We start from the raw sequence: 25,934 nt of genomic DNA on the forward strand, positions 1-25,934 counted from the left end.
GGGGAGTGGTTGCTGTGGTCTCCAGAGGATTTGGGTATTTCTGGTCCTCTAGTCATAATACCAAGTAATAGCACCCTAAGCTGAACACAGCCCTTAACACTGCCTATTGCTTTAACTTGTATTTTATTATCTTGGTACACAGAAAGTTCTCAAAAAAAAAAAAAAAAATTAAAGAAAAGAAAAAAGAATGCTAGTTCTCTCCCTTGTCACTTTATCATGATAAGAGAAAGTAGAGGTACTGTTCAATTGTTTCTAACTGTATTTTCTTATTTGAAAAAGTGGTTAATTCAATATAAAGTCTCAAGGACACCTGTTTGCATGAAGAGACAGAATCCTACCAGACGCTTGCTTATGTTAAGTGCCTTGAAAAAGATACATGCTTCTCCATCAAAGTAATATTTAAAAGCTTTGACAGGTATTCAGTCTCAGAATGTCCTCTACGTCTATTATTCAGGCCACCTTACTTGAAGCCCTGAAAACAACGAAAAGAGTAACACTCTAATGCAATGATCTGAGTATAGGTTAAAATAGATTAAATTATTCTGTGGATCTTGATTTTTTTTTTCAGTTTCAAAGAAGAATTTATAAGAAATTTTAAGACAAAACTGAAGTATTTAAAAATATATTTTTTAATATTATAAGGTAACATTTTAAATGGGCAATATACTCATGCAGTTCAAAATTCAAAAAATATAAAGATATTTTTTAAAAAGTATCTTTCTCACTCCTGACTGGAGTATTTTTAAAGCAGGAGAAATACATTAGAAAGCCATCTTTTATCTGTTTTGCATATTTGTTTGTGTTTCTGAGTAATTGTTACTATAACAGCATCTTACATTAAGCTACCTAACATTAAACAGGAGGTCAGAATTTGTTGCCAAATGTTTGGAAAGCAGCCCTTATGTCTATTATGTGACCCAAAATGATATTTTTTGAACTTACAAATCATGAATTCTCTTAGGGAAATCTGAAAGCTGATAAGCAAGCAACAACAGATATGCCATTATATTATACAAGCTTTGAAGTATTTTCTTTACATAAAACTCCATATAAATAATCAGAAGCAAAGTTTAGGCAAGATATTATGTATTGTTTTTCAGGGACAATAATTGCATGTATTGCTGTTTCCTACCATTATAAAAACATTTGCTAACGTAAGTCCATGCCCAATATATATTTGTCAAATGAATGCTTTGAAGTACATGAATAGCAAGAAATTTAACAAAATGATGGGGACAGAACTAATTTTTCAATTCCTTTGCTAATACACTTCAGCCAAAATATTGCCTTAGAGAATCACGCTCTTAGGAAACAGGGTAAGCAATCATCCAAGCAAGATGGATAAATCTCATTTTAAAAGATAATCACAGAGAAAAAAGTCCATAATTTATCAGTACCTCCTGGAGTTTAACAGCAATAGATTCCATGGAGTTCTTTCTTTTGCTCAATCTAAGTCTCTGGTAGCAATTTACACTAATTTATTTTGTTTACTTTCCCTTAGAAGATGAAGTGTGGGTGAAAATCCTTCTTACACTGAAATCTAATTTACTTAAAGGCAGTTAAGTCAATTTTAAGCTTCTTCCCCAGTCAAAACAACACCTTCTTTCTTAAACTTACACCCCTGGACCTCCCTCCATCTTGCCAGATTCCAACCCTGAATCACTTTAGTTGCTCATCTATGGTACCTTCCTCAAATTTTTCATACCTCTCTTAGAATATGGACATTAAATGGGATCATATCTCAAATAAATATGACCAACGCTGAACAGAGGGGAAGCATTATTCTTGATTGATACATAGCATAACTTCTCTCCACACCATTCCAGCAATACTTTATTGATTCTGTTCACATCCCTACTATTTCATTCTAATGTTGTGGTAAACTTCTTAAAAACTCTTAATAAGAGTCCTGTAATGCTGAAGTTAAGCTAAGAAATGGGCCATGACAACAAAGAGGTCGTGGTTTTTCTCTTTAGCCCCGTGTCATTCATTTGTTTCTCCTGAACTGCATTCTACCTTTTATTCATTGTTTGACTGAACAGCAAGTGCCACTTTGTATTGAGAGCACACAGGAGGTCAACATCATTGCCTAATTGTTATCCAAAGACTAATGAACTTATTCTGAGTTCTGTCATCAAAATCACTGATGAAAAGAGTAAATAATCCAGTCTCCAAACCAAAGTTAATGAATCCATACTGTTTTAAAGAGTGTATTTCAACCTATTATAATAGAGTAATTGTTACTATTTTTGAAAGTTATTCACATTTTACAGCACATACCGGACTAATAAGTTTGCACAGTCCTTCAGTAAAAATCTATTAAGGGTATTAGCTGATATTTTGCATTGACTGCACAGAGACACTCAGGTGACTCATTAACAGGGAGCACACATGCAGCCAAATTCCTTGCTGCAGGATCAGAGTAAAGTCAGGAATAGAATCAAAAATCTCCTAATATTCTATGCTGTGTCACTCAACTGATGAGCACATCATCTATTTCTTAAAATAGATTTCATGAAAATCAAGTTAGAACTGAATCTCATTCACTTTTGGAAGATCAAGTAACATATTTATACGTAATGCTAAATTTCTAAGGAGGATCAATTTATGGGAAAAATAAGTTTAGTTCTGTGTGAGTCAGGGCATATTCACCATGGCGGTCTTGGACTGTGAGATGAACTTACTGTAGCTAAAACAAAATAGCAGAAGTCATTTGATGATGGAGACATTTTCAAGTAAAAGATGTTCTTCTAACGAGATTAGGTGGGAAAAAACATGAGCCACGGTGCTTTGTGACCGCCTGGGGGGGTGGGATGGGGAGGATGGGAGGGAGGGAGATTCGGGAGGGAGGAGATATGGGAACGTGTATATGTGTAGCTGATTCACTTTGTTATAAAGCAGAAACTAACACACCACTGTGAAGCAATTATACTTCAATAAAGATGTTTAAAAAAAAAAAAAAAAAGCTACCTTAAAAAAAAAAAAAAAAAAATGAGCCAATGAGGACATCTGAAAGTCTGATGAACCTAACAGGCTGCTTGTTCTTTCCCATCTATAGATGCCCTTTTTGTCCATCCTATCACCTTTTTGCATAGCTTCGCATTGAATAGAAAACTAAAAGAGGTAGAAATTAATTAATAAGGCCAATGGGTCTCAAACTGCAAGATAATTTTCCAAAGGAAGCACATGACCATTAAAATGACTTGGCTCATGTGACTCTCTCATTTTGTACCATTATTTGTGAATATGAAATCAGGTAGACACAGTAGCCAGCAAAACAACTTATGTTTAAAGCTCGATTATGGGCATAAAGAAGAGAACCATTAGAACACCAAGATTACTCATATAAAGGATTATGACTTTAATATTTGAAGCAACATCTATTGATAGTTTATCAAGCCATGATGTGTATAACTGTAATTCACACAAAAGAGTGTTTGGGAATCTTTTATTAAATAGTAAGTACTTTTTAAAAAAGTATCAATATTTTTTTCTTTATTATACATCAAAACTATTATTTAATTTTATATTTTTTATTTGCCTCTGAAAACAAACTTCAGAATTTTATGTATATAGAGTTTAGATGGATTTAAAATTTGGACTTTAAGATTTTATCAGTGGTTTGCAGCCAACATCATCCTCAATGGTGAAAAACTGAAACCATTGCCACTAAGATCAGGAACAAGACCAGGTTGCCCACTCTCACCACTATTATTCAACATTGTTTGGGAAGTTTTAATCACAGCAATCAGAGAAGAAAAAGAAATAAAAGGAATACAAATCAGAAAAGAAGAAGTAAAGCTGTCACTGTTTGCAGATGACATTATAATATACATAGAGAATCCTAAAGATGCTACCACAAAACTACCAGAGCTAATCAATGAATTTGGTAAAGTAGCAGGTTACAAAATTAATGCACAGAAATCCCTTGCATTCCTATACACTAATGACGAAAAATCTGAAAGTGAAATTAAGGAAACACTCCCACTTGCCATTGTAACAAAAAGAATAAAATACCTAGGAATAAAACTACCTAAGGAGACAAAAGACCTGTATGCAGAAAACTATAAGACACTGATGAAAGAAATTAAAGATGATACCAACAGATGGAGAGATATACCATGTTCTTGGATTGGAAGAATCAACATCGTGAAAATGACTATACTACCCAAAGCAATCTACAGATTCAATGCAATCCCTATCAAACTACCACTGGCATTTTTCACAGAACTAGAACAAAAAATGTCACAATTTGTATGGAAACACAAAAGAACCCCAATAGCCAAAGGAATCTTGAGAAAGAAAAACGGAGCTGGAGGAGTCAGGCTCCCTGACTTCAGACTATACTACAAAGCTACAGTAATCAAGACAGTAATGGTACTGGCACAAAAACAGAAATATAGATCAATGGAACCGGATAGAAAGCCCAGAGATAAACTCATGCACATATGGTCACCTTATTTTTGATAAAGGAGGCAAGAATATACAATGGAGAAAAGACAGCCTCTTCAATAAGTGGTGCTGGGAAAACTAGACAGCTACATGTAAAAGAATGAAATTAGAGCACTCCCTAACACCATACACAAAAATAACCTCAAAATGGACTAAAGACCTAAATGTAAGGCCAGACACTATAAAACTCTTAGAGGAAAACATAGGCAGAACACTCTATGACATAAATCACAGCAAGATCCTTTTTGACCCACCTCTTAGAGAAATGGAAATAAAAACAAAAATAAACAAATGGGACCTAATGAAACTTAAAAGCTTTTGCACAGCAAAGGAAACCATAAACAAGACCAAAGGACAACCCTCAGAATGGGAGAAAATATTTGCAAATGAAGCACTGACAAAGGATTAATCTCCAAAATTTACAAGCAGCTCATGCAGCTCAATATCAAAGAAACAAACAACCCAATCCAAAAATGGGCAGAAGACCTAAATAGACGTTTCTCCAAAGAAGATATACAGATTGCTAACGAACACATGAAAGAATGCTCAACATCATTAATCACTAGAGAAATGCAAATCAAAACTCTCACACCAGTCAGAATGGCCATCATCAAAAAATCTACAAACAATAAATGCTGGAGAAGGTGTGGAGAAAAGGGAACCCTCTTGCACTGTTTGTGGGACTGTAAATTGATACAGCCACTATGGAGAACAGTGTGGAAGTTCCTTAAAAAACTAAAAATAGAACTACCATATGACCCAGCAATCCTACTACTGGGCATGTACCCTGAGAAAACCATAATTCAAAAAGAGTCATGTACCACAATGTTCACTGCAGCTCTATTTACAATAGCCAGAACATGGAAGCAACCTAAATGTCCATCGACAGATGAATGGATACAGAAGATATGGCACATATATACAATGGAATATTACTCAGCCATAAAAAGAAACGAAATTGAGTTATTTGTAGTGAGGTGGATGGCCCTAGTGTCTGTCATACAGAGTGAAGTAAGTCAGAAAGAGAAAATCAAATACCATATGCTGGCACATATATATGGAATCTAAAAAAAAATGGTCATGAAGAACCTAGGGGCAGGACAGGAATAAAGATGCAGACCTACTAGAGAATGGACTTGAGGACACGGGGAGGGGGAAGGATAAGCTGGGACAAAGTGAGAGAGTGGCATGGACATATATACACTACCAAATGTAAAACTAATAGCTAGTAGGAAGCAGCCGCAGAGCACAGGGAGATCAGCTCAGTGCTTTGTGACCACCTAGAGGGGTGGGATAGGGAGAGTGGGAGGGAGGGAGATGCAAGAGGGAAGAGATATGGGGACATATGTATATGTATAACTGATTCACTTTGTTATAAAGCAGAAACTAACACACCACTGTAAAGCAATTATACTCTAATAAAGATGTTAAAAAAAAAGATTTAGAAAAAAAAAAAAGATTTTATCAGTAGTTTGCATCTATTCACTAGAAACATTTTTTTTTTTAAACTTTGGGTTTATTTATTTATTTATTTATTTATTTATTTATTTATTTATTTATGGCTGTGTTGGGTCTTCGTTTCTGTGCGAGGGCTTTCTCTAGTTGTGGCAAGTGGGAGCCACTCTTCATCGCGGTGCGCGGGCCTCTCACTATCGCGGCCTCTCTTGTTGCGGAGCAGAGGCTCCAGACGCGCAGGCTCAGTAACTGTGGCTCACGGGCCTAGTTGCTCCGCGGCATGTGGGATCTTCCCAGACCAGGGCTCGAACCCGTGTCCCCTGCATTGGCAGGCAGATTCTCAACGACTGCGCCACCAGGGAAGCCCCAACATTTTTTTTTTTAAATCAGCAGAAACTAAAAGTCCTCTGCCTAACTTTCGGGGTGCTCCATCATCCAATACCACTCTATTTATCCAATCTTGTGTCCCTCCCTCCCCCACTGTTCACCCTCTGTTCTGGACAGACTACTCGGATGCAATCAAAACGTACCTCCTCCACTGTCTGTGCCTTCACTCTCATTCTTGTTCTTTCCCTTAACAGGAATGTTCTCCTTTTTCCATGCACTTCTTCATAGTCTATTCATTTCCTAGGTCTACCTTCCCCTCTAAGAAGCCTTCTCTGGTATGTTCCTGTTCCCCCTTCTCTGTGCCTGTCATTGTATCATTCAGATCTTAAGCAGGTCTCTAGTACCAACTTCACCTCTTCCTACTCTCTCTCATTCTATTCCAGGCCCACTGGCCTCCAGGCATACTCTTGCCTTGGTGTCTTTGCATATACTGTTCTCTCTACCTGAAAGGCTCTTTCCCCAGCAAGAGCTGTGTATTCATACCCTCACCACTTGCACATATTTTCTCCAACATCATGTTTCCTAACCACCCTATTTTACATTGCAACCCATTTCCTAGATTCTCTGCTCCCTTTTCCTGCTTTAATTTTTTTTCCAAAGCACTGGTCTGTCAGGAGGGCAGGGATTTTTGTCTGTTGTATCTCCACTGCCTAGAATAGTATCTGGCACATAGTAAGTACTCTAAATATCTGCTGAATAAATTAAATAAAATTATTGAATCCTAGCTATATTCTAAGTGCATGATAAGCACAATAAATTAAATGACTATTGAAATTTATGTTCTAAGTGCCTGATATGTATTTCCTTGTTTAATCCTCACAACATCCTATGAGAAAGGTTCTATTAGCATGCCACTTTAACAGATGGAGAAAATGTAACAGACAGATCAAGTGAATTAATTAGTTAAGCAACTAGTGTCAGTTGAAACAATTCTCCAGACTGCTGCTGTATGAATTGTTGAAGAATGTCTTCAAAAACAACCCAGTTTATTTTGTCATTATCATCTAAGTCAGACCTTCTCCCAACCACCTCTCCTTTGACAAATGAGAAAATGACAGTCTTTTGCACCTCATATGTCTTTTAACTTTCCCCAAATGCTCTTATATCCATTCTACCCTTACCACAAACTACTGACCAGTTACTGTAAAGAGTAAATTTATGTATGGTATACATGTCTTTCTAAAAAAGAATGTGAGGCAACTAGCTTTAGATATTATTTTCTTCTTATAATAAGAAGGAGTGGGGGGGAGAGGAAAGAGGTGGAGGAAGAGGAAACGAGGAATGGAGAGGAGAAGTGGAGAAAAAGAAGAAGGAAGGAAAAAAAAAAAAAAGAATAAGACCTACACTATCACAATTACCAATCAACATTAGGGGAAAGAAATAGAGAATCCAAGGCTTGGCTCTGGTGTCTTTCTCAAAGTTATTAGTTAGGAAAAGCATCCCAAATTGTCTGGAACATGAAAATAAGTCTACACTAAGTCTAGCTACTTAAAAATAAAAAGATTTTAAAAATATGAATTGCAGGCACCTAGAAACTCCAGGACTGTGTGCTCCACAGAGCCTGGCCCAGGGTCATGGTCCATAGGATGGGATGGGGGTGAGGCATAAAGCTTGGTTCAGAAGTTTTAAGTAGAAACAATAATAACAATAGAGGCTAAATGAGCTGATCTGGACCATACACACTGGTGTGGTCATATCAGATTTTATAGCCAATAGCAGCTCTAAGTGTTTGGTGCTTCTACTATACTGCTTGTTAAATATCTTGAAAATCATCCCTGAAGCTAACATTTATTAAAGTGCTTAATAAACACCAGGCACTATGTAAAGAGCTTTCATCCCCAAATCACAAGAATGGCAAGTAATATCCCCAAGGTCACACAGCAAAGTAAGTGGTAGAGCTGGATACATACCCAGGCCATCTAGCTCCATAGTTTGTACACTCAACCACTATTCTACTGCTTACCCAAAAACAAAAAAACAAAGAAAATCTAGTTCTGCAGTGTTTAAACAGATAACAGCATACTGTTAGATAAACCTGAGCATTTTTGTAACTATATATTTATCCAAAAGATTGAAACCATTCTTTCGTCTTAACAACGGTTTTTGCCCTTTAAGTAATCTCAAACAAACTCCTAGAAGGCATGAGTTTTGTGTTATTTATCCTTCTATCTCCAGCACAGTGTCTGTAACATAGTAGAAGTTTGATAAATGTTTACGGAGTAAATGAGTGAATGAGAGAACAAATGAATGGAGTGACTGGAAGTTTATTTTTACATCTTATCTAAAAAACAGCACTTTCCAAGGACACAAGACACCTTGGCTATAAATGTAGGCTTAGACAAATTATGTATTAGTTATTAAGTGTAGCCAGCTAAAAGTTTTCAGATTGGAAGTTAAAATAGTAAAAAGCAAAACAAAACAAACCCCCAAAAAACACCATGTTAAATAAGAGTATATAAAATAAACCTTAAACAACTCAGCCTCCCTTTCCAACATAAAGTGGGAAATTAAGTTGTGGAAGGAAAAGTTTTAATCTATTCAAGTATATAATCAACTTGATTTCGTAATCCTGAGCTCAAGTTGTTTTTTTTTTTTTTTTTTCAAAGCACAAGGCCCACTGAATTCAGAAATGCAGGTGTATTACTCCTAAACATGGGTATGTATGATCTGGTCACGTTTATTAAAGGGAAATGACAATTTGAATGATTGGTCTTTATATTTTAAATGTTAACATTTTTATTATTCACGATCTACTTTATCTTAATCATGTTTATTCTTCCTTAAATGCCAACTTCAAATATATTTAAATTATATAAATTATAAATTATTTATATTTATTATTTAAATTATAAATATATAAGGGCTACTAAATAGAAAACTAAAAAAGAATCTCCAGAATATTTTTCTGAAAATTAAAACAGTTGAGCCCTCCTACTCCCAACTAGCCCATCCATACACCTATTCATATCAAGTTTTACATAGCTAAATTAAAACACTACAGTAAAATTCCCCTATCCCTAAAAGGGATGATCTAAAGCTAACCAAAAAAAGAGGGTTTTTCTGCTTTCTTCCCTTTCTGACTCTCAAAAGAATGTCTGCCCACCAAAAACCAGAATGAGACTTTCGTTTTAATTTCAACTAAGACAAATGTTAGAGTATTACTACTCATCAACAGGAAGCAAAATTACTCATCCATTCCACTGAGATATCTAAGACTAGAAGACTCAACATATTTTCTCCCTTCTTAAAGGATCCTATGTGATGGGATTAAATTTCACAAATTCCAAAATACATTTACGATACAGGATTTTAAAATTTAATCCCTTTGCTATTCACTTTAGTTTTAAACAGCTTGTTTATCTTCTTCCTGCTAGCACAAAATGTGGTGCAGAAATGGAAACCAGATTTCTTTATGTAGTGAATTTCATGTGGTTTCCACATTTCTCCTGGCAGTCGTTTCCCAGCAGACATTCATCTAAAAAATTCTTCCTTGAGTGATTTTTAAGGAAGATGGCATCTGTAGCATTTTGTGGCACATTCTAAGCACACTCTCAAATGCACTACAAATGGCCTGTGCGTTATAGCATTCTGCATTGCAGTTTACATTTAAAGTCTTTGTAAAGGTAAATAAAGACGTTAAAAATGTAATTAGGAAGGTGATTTTGGGTGGCCTTGATTCCTACTTAAGAAGGAATCTCCTTTCTTTGACTCTCCACGTTCAGGAAATTCTCAGATTGATCGATATATGTTTATTAACCTGATTCCATTTGGGAAGCCATTGTGCAGCATACATAGCAACTACAGGTGTGGCCCCTGCCCTCAAAAAGTTTATAATCAAGTGAAAAAGATGAGACATAAATGCCAGAACAAGTCAAGCAACAGTCTGAGAAGAATCAGCAGAGCACAAACAACAAATGGATGAATGAATGGAATGGACAATGAGGTCTATAAGGTTATCTGGAAATACCTAATATGCAATATTCTCTGGAGCCATGAGAAAGCCGATTTAAAGCAAAACGGTACGGGGAATTTTCTGGCAGTCCAGTGGTTAGGACTCGGCACTTTCACTTCCGTGGCCCAGGTTCAATCCCTGGTCAGGGAACTGAGATCCTGCAAGCCATGAGGTGAGGCCAAAAAATAAAAAATCACTGCCTCTGAAGAAGATTATTTTAAAGGCCACAAGGAAGTATAAAAACAATTTAGTTTAGTTCTGGAGCTATTTGTTTTTAAGCAATGCATACACAGGATTAAATTTATCTGATTGAAAATTCAAGGAGAAAAAACAAAATCTCGTTAAATAGTCTAATACATATTTTTACTGGTAGCTCAATTCCAACTCTGTTTCCTAAAGAAGAATCAGGAAGAACTGTGGCTGGAGAGGAGAGGGAAGAGCTACAGAAAGTCTCACACTGAGCAGAGGAGGGGCAGAGAGGGAAGACAGAACAGTAGGCAAGAGGAGGAGAAGAAAGGAACAAAAGTTAATAATAAGCCTATTCTCCTGAATGCCCTCTGATCACTTTGGTAGAGATACAGTATGGTACAATAACACATACCACTGCCTTCTGACACAATAACTAGTTTAACTAATATTCTCAGATCTTCCTCTCCTTAGACATTCAGCAACACCACAGAAGTTACCAAGGGTGGAAATGGTATCTGCTAAAGTGCCACAACCACCGGCCCCAAGGCAGTGCCATGACAATTCTCCACGCTGTTGCTATATGAATTGTTGAAAAAGTCTTCAAAAACATCCCAATTTATTTTGTCATTATTATCTAAATCAGACCTGCTTCCAACCACCCCCTCCCAACCATCTCTCATTTGACAAATGAGAAAATGGCAGAGCTGAACTAGAATCAGTCAATTTTGGTACTCCTTCTCTTATACCTCAGTTGTATCCAAGAAGGCAAAGGTTTAAATTAACTTCAAAGAAGGGGAATTTGTACAAGAAAGATGAAATTTTGAAATCAAATACAATTAATTTAATCTCTATGAATACTAAATCACCAAACATCTTCTGCTCTAGGCACTGAGCAACTTGGCTATAGTTGGCTATAGTAGTTTCACTATAAATGTTAATTTGAAACTTCTATTGATGTAGGTAAGCAAAGGGAACTGTATTATGGAAATAATCTTACAAAGAACAGTTTTTAACAGGGTCTTTCCAAACAGTTTCCATCAGTATACACATACACAAAAAACTCACTAAAAGTCTCCTATACTTAATGTGAAGGAAATATGTACCATGGGAATGATAGTTTTTAAGTGGGGAATTTGGGGAATTCCCTGGCAGTCCAGTGGTTAAGACTCCGTGCTTCCATTGCAGGGGGTACGGGTTCGATCCCTGGTCAGGAACTAAGATCCTGCAAGCTGCACAGCCAAGCCAAAAAAAAAAAAAAAAAGTGGGGAATTTGATACATTCAGAAAACCCTGCATATACATACAACAGACAAATGCACTGAAAATGATACAGTATAGGAATGCAACAGAGGTGGCATTCATCTAAATGAGTCTGAATATACAAAATACTGTCAAAGCAAAATAAAATTAAACAATAAAAAAATGAAGTTAGAATTGACTTTAACAAGTTGGATCCAACATAACTGCTCATAACCAGTATGAGCATTATTGGGGGACTAACAGCAATTATTTTATGATCTGAAGGCAAAGGTGGAACTAAAATTAAGATTGATTTAGAAAACAGGCAGGGCAAAATTTACTGGAAAATAAACTCCCATTAGCCTTCTTGTCCTTTTTAATGCTTAAAAAAATGAGGGAGTCAACTTTCTAAAACTTAACCAATTGAAATGTGGTACTGAAAATTTCATGGACTGAAATCATGAAATAAGGGAGGTAAGTACAACTATCTTCACACTGGCTTCACTACTGGCAGAAGGCACTTACTTTTAGAAAAATCAAAAGATTCCTCTTATACAGCTTATTCTGGTTCTTGTTTTCTCTGTTTAGAAAACTTGAAGGAAAAAAAAAAAAGAACTTTAAGTTCTTTTAGTTCTTTGATGAGCTTCTCAGTAATAATTTCATGAGGCCCTGAAAATGCAGAGTGAATTCTAAGCATCATCTCCAGTGAGTTGATGCATACACTGGGCCGGACAGCACCTGAGGCTACCCTCAGACACTTTCAGTGGAGTCCAGATCCCTTGAAGAAAACAAACTATTTAAAAAACTACTAGTTCCCCAACAAAACAAGCCAATATTTCAAAAGCAATCATAATCCATTCTAGCCAATAAAATCCAAGACTAGTTCTTTCTTGAAAAGACTAAGGTGAAATGGAAATGAAGTAGCACACACTCGAGGAAAACAGTTTGTTACAAGGCAGAAGGTTGGGAGTAAACTGTTCCTAAACAAAACCAAACCAATACTATACAAAGTGTGCGTGCGGTTTTTAAATGCAGTCAGTGATAGCTCCACCTGTAGAGGAATCAATCCCCTTAAAGTGCTGCATTTGCAAAATTACAAAGGCATTTCCTACCTAATTTTCACTTGTTAACCTTCAACTGGTGCTATAAAGCTCTGGCAGGCACAATTTTTTAAAAAAAGAATGAAATGTGCACACGCTAAAACTAACGTCTAAGATTACAAAAAACATTCACGTGCTTTAGCTTTTAAAAAGGGAAAAGAATTGATTTTGATGTTGTTAATTCTCATACAGAGATCTGGTTTAGTTTAAAAGTATATATAGATATAGATATATAAAAATATTTATAAATTATATAAATATTTACAAAGTATATATACACCCATATACACAGATGCACTTACACATGTTTACGCTTGTGTAAACACATGTGTTTTAATATATACATGCAAAACTATAATAAAAGCAGATACACTCAAAGGAGAGGAAGGTCATTACTGACTTTTCAAAGAGATTCTCCAAAAGGTTATCTTAAGGGGCCTCTCCCACTACAGTGTTTTTTAGAAACCCTGTTGTCTTTCTTTCAGAATCAAGCATTTTCTTCTATTTTTACTTGTTTTACACACAGATGATTTATTTACCCAATGAGATTGTAAACACCTTGAGGAAAATAACACTTTCTTCCTGAACAGTACTTGCTGTTGCTTGTGCTTTGGAGTCACAGGACCTGGTTTTGAATAGAGGATCAGTAACTGAATCAAGGTGGGGGCCTGCCTGTGCCCTCCCAGCAGTACCTAAGCTGCATGAGGCCCTCCTCTGCGCCAGGCCCTGATCCAACCTTTCCTCACACATTACCCCTTTTAGTCCTCAGAGAAACCCTATTTTACAGATGAGGAAACTGGAGCTCAGAATACTGTAGTTAAACGATTGCCAAGGTCACCAAATAATGAGTTGTGAAGACAGGATTCAAACCCACGCCCTCCAGCTCCAAAACCCTCACGCTGCACTGCCTCCTGCTTCCACTTCATCTGCAACCTTGGAGAAATCCTACCTTTCGGGGTTGTTGGATTAAATTACATCACATGTGAAAAACTAGCATGGAGGCCTGGTATAAAATAAGTCTCAAAAAAAAATATTAGAAAGAAACAAAACAAACCTTTAAAAATGGAAAACAGTACACTTTCCTTTCTCTACAACTTTTGCACTGTAGTCCTGGGAGTCAATGAAGTTACATAATCTGATTCTGCATGGCAAATTGAAGCAACTTTTGGTTAATATGCAAATAAGTGCTTTCATAAAGATATGTGATTAATAGTCACTTGCAACATGGAAATAACCTTTCAACATGAACTAATTTATACCCCAAGTGCTTTCATTTGTCTATAAAAGTAAAGCAAATTCTCATGGTGGCATGAATAGAAGTATTTTAATATGGTCTCATATATCCCTTAAATAAATTCTCTGGAGAATGAACAGAATTGGGAAGCCAGTTAAGGTAACTATAATATTCTCAACTGAACAGATTTATGTTGGATTTAACCCTTTTAGCAATTCATATAATTTATGTTTCCCTTCTGAATATAGCAAAAGATTATAAATCCTAAAATAAAGATACTGTGCCATGTATTATGCAGGTATGCGTATCATCACTTAAAGACTTGGAGCCTCTGTAACAATCTACTGCATAATTGCAGGTATTCTGGATAAAGCAGAAAGCTCTCTTCACACACACGTCTCCTTGTAGCCAATATGCTTCACTTGCACCCCTAGCCACAGAAAGGATACTTTTTCTACCCCTGCAAAAACGTGCTTTCTGAGTATTTATGTGATGCACATGCAGGTTTTCTTTCCCTTTTTGAAACCACGCATGCTTGTTTCTGAGTCGTACTAAGGAAATAAACTATTGGTGATGCCAAAAGACATCAGGAGTCAATATTCTAAAATTGTCAGTGACCCGAGTACACCATATTTCTCTTGTCCAAGTGAGCCAATACTCATTTTAAAGTCTGATTGTAACGTGGAATTCAATAAGAGTCCATAGCACATAGCATTCAGATGATGCTCGTCAGCTTTTGGGGGCTGAAGCAGGCAGCAGACTGCATTCCTAGTACGCTCTCACTTAAAATCCGCCTGAAAAGGCCAGCACCAATTTTCCAACCCCTTTATCTTGCTTCCCCCTAAAGATTTCAAGACAGTACTTCAAATTTTACTGGAGTCATAAATCATATATTTACCTTCATGCAACTGGTTTTCAATAGAGCCAGAGTTTGTAAGGTTTGTCTGCCGGATGTATTATGTTACTGGATTATAGAAATGGCTGCTGTGCACGCCAGTGGTTAGTAAAACTCAAAGACGTAACATTATCTTTCTCAATTGATTTGAGGAAAGAATGTTCATAAAATATATACTGCTTTTGGTTAGGGGCTGATTTCTAAATAAACAGACTCAGCAATGGAAATTCTAGAGACGGGCAAAACAAAACATGCATTAGTAAATGTATGTTTTAAAATCAACTCTCTCACAATCTTTGCCTTTTTGCAAGCTTTTTGAAGACTGTAAAATCAGTTGCATTAAGCTTATGATTTATAGCTGTTCTAATTTAACTTCTTTTTCAGTTGTTGAAAGAAAAGCTGTTAGCTCTTCTGGACTATTTCTCCTCTATTTTACAGCCTCTGATGTTGCATCTCTGGCTAAGAAGGCACTTCTCTGCAGTGATCTGAAGGCAGCCATTTGTTTGAGAGTCAGGGAAGGAGAGAAAAGGGGAAAGCTTTGCTACAATAAATCTCCCAGTCCTTTCGGGCCCTGACAAAATAGGAAATGCTGGCAATTAGAAGACAGCATTGCCTCCGATTAAAAAAAAAAAAAAAGTGCTAATCCACACAACATAAAGCCAAACTAAGTGGGGCTATCTTCCCTAATTTGCAATGAACTGGGGTCAACTAGATTTTTATCTCAAATACAAACTGGGAAGGAGAAAACAACAAGAGAGGAAACACTACATCTTGGTTAGATCCTGCTTTTCACACAAGATGGCATGACCGATAGTTACACAGGATGCGTCCAGAAGATTAGAAGGCCAAAAATAAGCAAGGAAATATGGCTGGCCCAATGTTCACAACTATTTCTAAAAGAACAGTGCAATCTGATACATAACTGCAGTACACATATATGTTAAAATTGTACCATGTTTTCCATTTAAGATAAAAAATAAGACAGCTTTAATTCTTGAATTATTATCATGACAAATATTTGATCAGAAAACACATGCATACTATGTAGCTTTTACTCATTCTTTGATAGTTTACTAAATGGCCTACTTTAGGCTAGTTAAAGAAAGTATAAAGACACCATTCCTACCTTCAACTAACACATTCTATTTGGGGGAAAAAATCCAAATACGTGAAATAATAACAACATTTCAGTATAAAACTAAAAGAAGGCAGCAGATAATTGACAAGTTATTAACAGGAAATGTAAGTGCTATACAAATTCAGTAGAGGAAAAAATTTATCTATGTGGGCTGACAATATGCTTCTGAGCACAGGCCTTTGACTTAGAAAAATTTGAGTTCTTCCACTTACTGTAATTCCACGAAGCAATATGCTTAACCTCTCTGAGCCTCAATTTCACCACCAATAAAATGGGAATGATGGTAATATTTACCCCATAAGGTTATTATAAGAAATGGATACATTGTATATGAAAGGATTTGGGCATCTATAAAGAAGCTATAAAATGACCATTGAGAAGGTGGTAAAAGGAATCACATCAAACTGTTACCATTAATTTGAAAAAGCAGAGAGGGTCAGGATGTTGGAGGGAAAGATTATTAACTTCTTCTTTACATACTTTCTATTATCTGAACTTTTATAATGCTCATGAACTAATCCTGTAACAAAAAAAATTAAAGCTATATAAATACTATCTGAAGTACGCATACCTGGATGTCACAAAATATTCTAACTGTAAACACTAGTAACACTGTTCCTTTATAAATACATAGAAACGAGACTCAGTCCTGGTTTCAATTTGAGAATTTCTAAAATTATAAAAATTTGCCAAGCTTGGGAATGATAACCAACTGAAACAGTGTTTCCTATCCATGACATTTTCAAAGAGAGCAAATTCTGTAGTCACCCAAAACCATCCATTGATTCAAACAATCACTTCGGTCAATATATTTTGAAATAATCAAGGTAAATAACATTAGTTCGCAAAGGCAAGTCTTTGTCATGTCTAACTTTGCTTTTTAGAGCCCATCACATTTTAGATATTTAACTGGTAATTTTACAGACACAGAAAAGTCCTTAGGCCATTTCCAAGTGAATACCAAGGGCTTTCCATAAAAGCATGGCAGACTTTTTAGATTGAACTTGATCACAGATTAGCATTCCTAACATTAGAAGTAAGTGTGAGCTCTTTGAGGGCAGGAATCATATCTTTTTCACCTTAATGTCCGTCCCTGGCCTTGTGACTAGCCCATGAGCAGGCAAGAATAAATATTTGTTGAACTATTTGGAAGAAAGATAACTCCAAAACATTTTCCTCACTTGGAAGCCCAATGAGATGGGCATGTATGCTAAGGGGAACACCACCTTTACAGTTGTTTCTGTAGGAAAATCACTTAAAATGCTTCAAAAACAGTAAAGGTAAGTATAAAATTGAGTTCCTTGAATAAAATGTCATAAAAACCCTTATTTGAGAAACAGATCTCTCCTATATTTGAAAAAGTATAGATGTGTGAACTAAGATGAAATCATGGAGCAGGCTGATCAGAATCACCTTTCATCTGCCTTACAAAAATTCCCAAGGCATGTTTCATCAATATAAATAGAAGAGGGCAGAGGAAAGGCTTTCACTATTTGTGGCAGGAACAAGCCCACACCTGGAATGCTGGATTCCTGGCTGACTATTGTCCCACTGGCTCATGGCTCCTCTATGATGATTCCTGAATAAACATATAGATACTCAAAAAACACAGAGTTGGTATCCACATGTAATAAGACTATTAGGTAGTATATAGTCACACTTGCATATTTCCAGTATTATGTAATACCGTAAAGCAGTGACAGGGAAAAAAGGAGTTGAGGCACACTGGGCTTGCTCAACCACTATGGAATAGGCCCTGAAAACACAAGTATGGAGGCAGAAGTACAGTGATATCAAGTAATTCTTCTGAATTTCCATTGATGATTTAAATCTCTCTATGAATGATATACCTAATGCTAATCTCTTAGTTCCATCCTAAACTGCTGGATAATTCATTTTTATCTTATTTAATCTTCCTCCCCAGGTGAGCAGGGCTTATAATAACTTTTGAACACTTTAATAGTATGTTAATTCAAAAGAAGACATTTAATGAAAAGCAAATGCTTTAAGACACTTCTCACTTGAAGCCTTTTGAAATATTCCGCCCAACACATTTTAAAGAGAGAGATTTTTCTGCTTCTAAAAAGTATTGCAGAAGGTCAGTAGAAATGAATTGCTTTGGCTGTAATTCTTTAAAGAATTCTAAGTTTCTTAGTTTGGCTACTCAAATTAAATTTGGAAGCTACCTAGAAATTTTTTCACATTTTGATCTCTAGAAGGGCTATTAATCAAGCTCTTGTTTGAGGCAACTCGAACTTCAGTCAGAATACTATTGAGGGGAAGTCAGAGAGCTGTATAATCAGAATATGCAACAGTATATATAATTGAAAACATCACCAAAAGAAGAAAAGTAGATGCCAGCAGACTGGCATCTATGTTATAACATGTTGTCAAGCAGTGCTTGGCAAATTTCAACAGATTTAATTAACCAGCGATGAAACTAAGCAGTAGAATACCATTAAAACAAAAGTATTAACACAGAATCAGGAATTACCAGTGAAAAACGGTGCTGCACCTAGTAGCATGGATCTACCAGAGGCAATTTGTTAGGAGACCAGAGTCATTATTTCATAGTGGAGGCTTGAAATCAAAACTTTTAAGTTTCTTTAGGTCAAGCTATAGCACAGCATTCAGAGAGCCAGCCAAAATAGCTGAGGAAGGCCACATGTGGAACTAATTACTCATGGAGAGGCCATGACAAAGAACATTTCTCCAGACTTTTCATGGGGGCTTCACTTTCAGGAAGTTGCTATAATTACTGTTCAAGTCTAGATCAGCCTGCAAGCCGCTGACAGATCCAACAGACAGGAGGAGGAGGGAAAGAGAGAGAGAGAGAGAGAGAGAGAAAAAAAAAAAAAAAAAAATGAACTTATCTGCCCTTTCTGACGAGTGAATTACCAGAAAATAAAGTACCACAGGAAAGCTCAAAAAAGGTTTCCAAATGAGCTCTGGCTTCCAGAGTTCAACTTTCTGTTTACTTTTTTATCTACCCTCTATCTTCAAATTACTTTTCTAGCCTGGATCGGACAGCAAATTTGTACTTCTACACTAACTCACTTTCAGTTGGCCACAGCAGAACTGTACATCTCGACTCTTTTTTTTCAGCTTTTCCATACTGGGGCCCACTTCCTGCCCAGTTGAGGAAAAAAATCTGGCCTGAAGATGAAATGACTGCTTAACATTACACTAAAACATCTGGTACCATTTTATGCACAGACCCATGTCTGAGAGCAGGCGATTCTAGCGGTCTCTCCAGCGGCACAGCGCATACCCAAACCTCCCCAGGGTGACATCATCCCATATATGGACTCTCCAGCCCAGCCCTCCCCCTTTTCCTGGTCCTAAATTCATTGCCAGTTCCCCAGTCTGCAGCAAATGTGCCACGTCAAGACTGGAAATCACAGCCCTTGAGTCTCAGTCGGGGCAGCAGAATTCAGGGGGGGAAGCCGAATGCAACCCCTTTTTCCCAAAGACCGGAGAGGATTTTAAGTACATAGATGGAAGCTTCTGGAGATCCTGCTCCGTCGCCCCAGTGTTCAGACTACCTGTTCAGGACAATGCCGTTGTACAGTAGTCTGCACATTGGTTAGACTGGGCAAGGGAGAGCAACGCCATGGACAGCTGGGGACAAAAGTTGCTGTTTCCGAGGAGAAGACATTTGTTTGCTCCTTTTTTGAATCTCATATCCAGTGTTTTTCTTCACAGGTTTTGCACAGTAGGGACCAGGAAGCCCTCGGGACACTGCCGAGAAAGGACTGCTCGAGGGAAGACCTGTGGGTAAGGCCTTCTTGACTGCTCACCTGGGCTATGACCAGGAGAGCCTAGGTGGGGAGCCAATGATTTGCTTTCACATGTGAGAGAAACTGAGGTATCTGCATGACAGATAGGTCTGCATTTAATTTTAAAAGAGCAACAATGTGTGGTACATAGTGATTTACTAGATGTTATTCAATTTCTGAAGACTTTAACAATTTTCTTAAGTTTAAAGGTTTTCCCACTTCAAAATGAAATATGAAACACACCCCAAACACTTAAGAATAATTTAATGAGGCTGGTTTTGAATTGTTGAAATTGATAATCCAGAGACCTAAAAACTTATTCGAATGAGGGCTGTAGTATAACTTTTAGCATCCCAGGATTGAATCCATTTTGCCCCAAAGTAAAGAATACTTGCTATTATTAAAATGCTATATGAACAGTGCTTTTCTTAAATTTTATATAATATAAACATCAGAAATAATAGTATCTAACAATAAAAGAAGAGGCTGCCAAGTTTTTGCCTACCAGACAATGCAGATGGGACTGGTCCAGAAAAGAGCACCAACCCAGAACTTATTGAGTCAGCAACCAAATAAATCGGAGAATAAAAACCTCTATGTTCAGATATCACAATGTATATCTCTGTATTGCATTTTTTAAAAAATCCAAGGATGGTTGATAACTGCTGGTCAGCTGAGCCCTCGTGGCTATATTTTACAACGCTTCTACTTCTCTGAGCACTTAAAATGATAAGGTACTTTGTCTAGAAACCCACTGATAAAAAAGGAATTTGTAAACGAAAGCAAAGTTTTCTTTGGTCAGTTTCCAGCTGTCCTGGGGGTGAAGGAGGGTGGGAGAGGGGGAGGAAGGTGGGAGGGAGGAAAACCCTCAAGCTGAATGAAATCCCAATAGAGAGAATAATAGAGAAAGTCTGGGTTGCAATACGATCCATGCTGAACTTTAGAGATGGGTTCCTTAAAGAACGTTCTGGAAAAAAATGTTACTGCCTCAACCCCCATTTATATCTACCCCCAAACAATTCTATATAATGAAAACATCTGTTCTTTAGGCTTTTGTGTGAATCTAACCCCTTTTGTCCTCCTTTAAATTCTGTAAAGTTACATTGGTTCCTTAACAAATCCTTTTCTAAATCATACATTTTGCAACAATTCAAACATTGTCACAAGTTCTCTTTGGCAAAACGTTTTATTACCAAAGATTCCCCAAGTTATCTTTGGTCAAAACAATTTATTTTAAAAATCACCCCTTTGATCATTCCAAAACTGGTACAAAAGTTTTCTCTTTTATTCATGGTTTTTAGTTAAAATATAAAAAGCAAGGATTTATTTTAGCTATTTTCTCCAGTTAGATGATACAGTAGTGTCATCCTTTTTTTTTTTCTTCTATTGTATCTTGGAGGCTTCCAGATTAATTATTTTTAATAAAACAAGTAAGATTTTAAAACTCTATATAGTTTTTTTTACATAGGAAAATTGAAAAAAAAATCTATTAGGTAACTTTATGGGAGCTTATTTTTTTAAGAAATATATTTTTACTAATTGATATAGTTACTAAAGAAGATAGCTATAAGGTACTCTGGCAATATTTAAGATTTCTCAAATTTGAGGGTTTTGTTTGTTTGTTTTTTTACTTCATAGAAATAACTGAATTTCCTAACTTGCTTTAATTTCATGTTTATTTAATTTAAATGTCTTTCTTCATATTAAGTGGTCTTTTTGTTTTAATGAAACAAACCCTGCTGGTTCCTCACCTATTTTCTCCCTCAGGATTACTTTTAGTCTGGAGACAGAGGGGACCCGATGGTGTCCTTGGCATAAGTACAGGAGTAGGAACATAAGAATTAATTTGCAAAAGGGATAGCCGAGGAGCCCCTGCACGTGCTCAGTGAGCTCTGGCAACCCATTTTTAATGCAAACTTTTAACAAATGGGAAGGAATAGTACGTCTTTTTAAATTGCATGAACTAAGTTAAAAATCAAAAGTAAAAGCTCACTTTATAAACCACTGCTGACTGAAGGAAGGATGGTAGTTTATGCGCTGGTATACATACTAACATGTATACACACACATATCGTAAAATAACCTTATCTATTTCCAGGGTAATTAGAATAATGTTTAACTTTCTTTTGATATTACTTTGTAAGGAAATATACAAATGTTTTAGGGATCATGGGATCTATTCCAGAGGAAACTAACCAACAATGAACAACTTCTACTAAAACTACCCCTGGATGTGATGGTAAGTGTAAGTATTAAAATTAAATATTGTACATCGTCAGAAAGAGAAAATTGCAAGGCCTGTCCAAACTGTACTTCATAGAAACTTAGTAGTTATTTTGCATTTTAGCGCATGGTGATTGATAAGTTAGACTAGGTACTGAGTTAAAAGGAAAATTTTTTGCGCTAAGAGAAGGAAATTCAGAGCCTTAGCTTCAACACCATCATTTCTTAATTGGAAAAGGATCAACATAAAACAGTTTATTTACATTTTCAACTCCCACTGCTTTTTTAAGCCATAGATCTGAAAACCAAAGAAAATTTATTTACAGTGGGACAAAATTTCACACTGATCACTTTCTTGCAATTAGTTAATAGGTTTAATGTCCTTCCTGCTTGGTATTTGAGTTTTCGGCCAAGATAATGTGTTTATATTTTTTAAAAACCAAAATATACTATCTACCCCCACCTCTCACCTTACAGACCACCCAAGTTTTTCACTTTGTGGGAAAGAGTTCAGGCACAAAACTCCTAATGAAGGAATTTTCTCCCCCCGCCCCCTTTTTTTTCCCCCGGTTGAAGTCTTAAAGCTGTTATAGGACATAAAAAGAAAATACAACTTGGTAATGTAGAAAAGTTCACTCACCCACCAGAGTCCATCCTTAACTAAAGAGAAGCCAAAGCTTTTGATTACTCTACAAGAGATTTGCTCTTTAAAAACAACCCATTTTCCTCTTCTCTGAGGAGACTATCCCACCCATCTCAATAATGTCTAAATAATAGTTAAGAGACCATCACTCATAAATCCCAGCTTAAAATAACTAGAAGTCAGGCTTTAACCTAAGAAAAGACAGGAAATTTCTGAGTAAAGATTGAAACTTTCTTACTTGGTTTCTTCTACCTTTTTAACCTCGGTGTGCTACAAATTATTTAGGTAGAAATATTTATCAATTTTTTGAAGATCTCTTATTAAGAATTTTTATCAGTTTTAATAAATAGAGATAAAGAAGTAAATTAAGGAAAATAATTAAATCTTAATTTTGAATTTCCTGACTTACTGTGACAGCCAGTTTTCTGGAGTTTCTTTGGTTTAATTTTGCTGTAGAAGACTTAGAATATGATTCTATTTTTGCATTTCTTTCTTAAGATAATAAACAAAAGACAAAAAGGAGGCGTAATAACCATATTAAAAATTACATGGTATGATAATAATATAAATAGCTTTTTTATATTTTACCTAGTATATTAAGTGATAATGAATTAATATTTACTGTACAGTTTAGAAGACAGAAAAAAATCTTAAATGTTTTTTCAGTCTTCCATCAGGTTCAACATAACCAAAAAGTGTGCATATGCCACATACTTACTAAAATTGTGTTTTTAAAATCTACTAGAAACATAAATTGTCCAAAAGTCTTATGAGTAGAATAAAATCATTTCTCAGCAAGATTTTTTTCCCCCTTAAAAACAGTTATGGTTTTTCAGGCTCAAATACATTGGGTATCTTGGTTTAATAGAACTGCTTCATATTAAAGGATAACATGAACTCACAAATATTTCTTTCTATTTTTTCAGGTTGCATGCATCATTCCTTTAATTGAGCAGAGTTAACTGGATCAAATTATTTATGGGAGAGAGAGGGAAAGCTATACAGAATTACAGTAATTTTATATTTCCACCAATATACTCTTTGTAAGTGAATCACTCCATAAATATTTTCTGTTGCACTGAATGCAGCAACAATAACAAAATAGTTTCTTAAGGTATTTGTTTTTGCATACTCTGGCCTTGTAATTATTTAAATAGCAGCCAAGTTTAGTGATGTTTTTGATTCTGTCAAGAAAAAAAAATAAGTCCTCTACTCAGAAGTGATGACCAGAAACAGAATCTGACATTTATTTTTTGAAATTAAATAAATAAATGGAAAGTTGCACTTATCAACTCTTTGTTAAAACTGTACCATATCTAATCACTGCATAAAAGTTCAGATGTGTAGAATACTGTCATTTTTTTCAGTCTCTAAAAACTATTTTGCTCTCCATAAACTTTCTATTTGCTATTTTCTCAGAATTTTACAATTAAAGGGAAATAACAAACTACTTGTTTTCCTTAAAATTCTTTGAAAAAATCCCTAAGTACACATTCCTTGGACAATAAGGTTTTGTTTTGTTTTTTAAAATTCTATTTATTGGAATTTTGACTATCTGAATATTTTATTTTTTAAAGAGCAGGGGAATTTGTTAAATACCTCTACGGAAGTGAACTGATCATTTATATTAAAATAACCAATAGAATTATTCTCAAGTCACCAGAATTAAATTTTCTAACTGTATATTTAACACCATTAATTCTTTCTTATATGAATTTTAAGGAAATTTTCCAAAGTGTCTGGTTTTACTTTTTAGATACGAAATGAAGTTTCCTTTTCTGTGTATAAGGTATTATTTTCTAACTGCACTGCACTAACAATGTCCAATACACATTGTGAGCATCACTGTGGGTAACAACTTTTTAGTTTATACCCTTTTGATTCATGGTACAGCCCTGTAGTTAATTAAGAGGAGGAAAACTTAAGCTCACAACTGCTTTTTATTTGGTTTTCACATCCATACTTTAAAACTTTGCATTAAAAAAAATATGAGAAATTTAAATAAGTTCCTGTTGCTTAAAAAAATATTAATAAAAATACATCCCCTTGTCGAAATCCCACTAACAAAGCATCAGATACCAAAGTCCGTGTGTTGCATTGTCGAATACATTAGACTCATTAATTATTTTGAAAATGGCTGCCATTTCCATGTAAATGACAAGTTTCTTTTTCATGGGCAAGATTATGGTACTTACCTATTACAAGAAGCATGTATAAATAGTCTTTATCTTTAACTTCAGTTTTAAAATATGCAGAGTTTTGTGAAGAGGAAAAACATCTGGTTCAATTCCTCTGAACTCTGACTGCATGTGGGCCAGTAGTAATATGAACTGGATTTAAGAATAAACCTTGTGTTTAGTCTTTTTTGTTGTTGTTTTACCCTTAAAATTTCAATGTGAGTTTTCTGCTCTGTCAATTACCCATGTTAGCACATTTGCAATGAATGTATAAGTGCACTTTCTGAATAAAGTCAAAAGTCTAACTTGTTTTTAGTTCCATAATGTTTTAATGTTTAATTCTATTGTGTGTTTTTCTCCCTTTCCCCTGACCCTCCAAAATCACCAAATCTGGAAAACAGACTGATTGTATCTGCCCATGAGCAAAGGAAACCTGAAGGAACCAAGGGCCTGGCTGGACGGAGTTGTCATGTGTCTGCCTGTCTACACTTGCTGTGCAGAACATCCGCTCACCTGTACAGCAGGCACAGACAGGCAGTCACATGACAACCCAGCCTGAATGACAACCAGCCATTGAAAGAAAGCAGCCCTCACACCATAGCATCTACACCAAGAGCTACAACCAAAATGAGGGGCGCGGGGGCCTGGGGTTTTAATTTGTTGGTTTCTTAACTCTTATGTATTATTATTATTTTTGATTCAAATATTGAAACCCACCAAAAGTAAAGTGAGTGGTGCTTATGAAATATAATAAAACCCATTTCTGAAAATGTTCCTGTGCTTTCTATAGTTCTCTTTTCCTAATCGTTGTCAGCAAATTACTACCCTTGACATTTATTGCACACAGCTTTTGAGCAGCACCCCCAAAATGAATGTAACAAAACAATATAACCTCAGTCTGATGTTTGACAGAATAAGTGATTCTAACAATTCTACTCCAAAAACTAAGCTTAGTTTTCTATATCACCATGACTTTTTAAGACACAGAGAGCAAGAAAAGAAAAAGAGTGAAGAGATGATATTCCAGGGGATAATGTATTTTGAGTTAACAAACTCTGCCAGTTTCGGCCTG

At 35.8% G+C, this 25,934-nt stretch overlaps 1 protein-coding gene and 2 long non-coding RNA genes across 10 annotated transcripts in view; 2 read left to right on the forward strand and 1 right to left on the reverse strand.

The window, feature by feature from the left end:
* The window catches only part of DNM3 (dynamin 3), a 578,846-nt gene that overhangs the window by 239,661 nt on the left and 313,251 nt on the right, over positions 1 to 25,934 (reverse strand). The gene's annotated exons all lie outside the window — the stretch shown is intronic.
* Positions 1 to 25,934, forward strand: part of LOC309649558 — a 434,139-nt gene that overhangs the window by 63,922 nt on the left and 344,283 nt on the right. The gene's annotated exons all lie outside the window — the stretch shown is intronic.
* Positions 6,286 to 25,589, forward strand: LOC309649467. 3 transcript variants are annotated; one of them, XR_014257119.1, is made up of 3 exons: positions 6,286 to 22,058; positions 23,612 to 23,728; positions 25,264 to 25,589. It is a non-coding gene; the product is annotated as an uncharacterized lncRNA (long non-coding RNA). The 3 variants fall into 3 exon arrangements; XR_014257120.1 differs by having other exon boundaries at positions 6,286 to 19,817; positions 21,984 to 22,058; positions 23,612 to 25,589; XR_014257118.1 differs by having other exon boundaries at positions 23,612 to 25,589.

This window comes from Balaenoptera physalus (genome assembly GCF_965194825.1).
Source record: "Balaenoptera physalus genome assembly, chromosome: 1".
Taxonomy (NCBI): domain Eukaryota; kingdom Metazoa; phylum Chordata; class Mammalia; order Artiodactyla; family Balaenopteridae; genus Balaenoptera; species Balaenoptera physalus.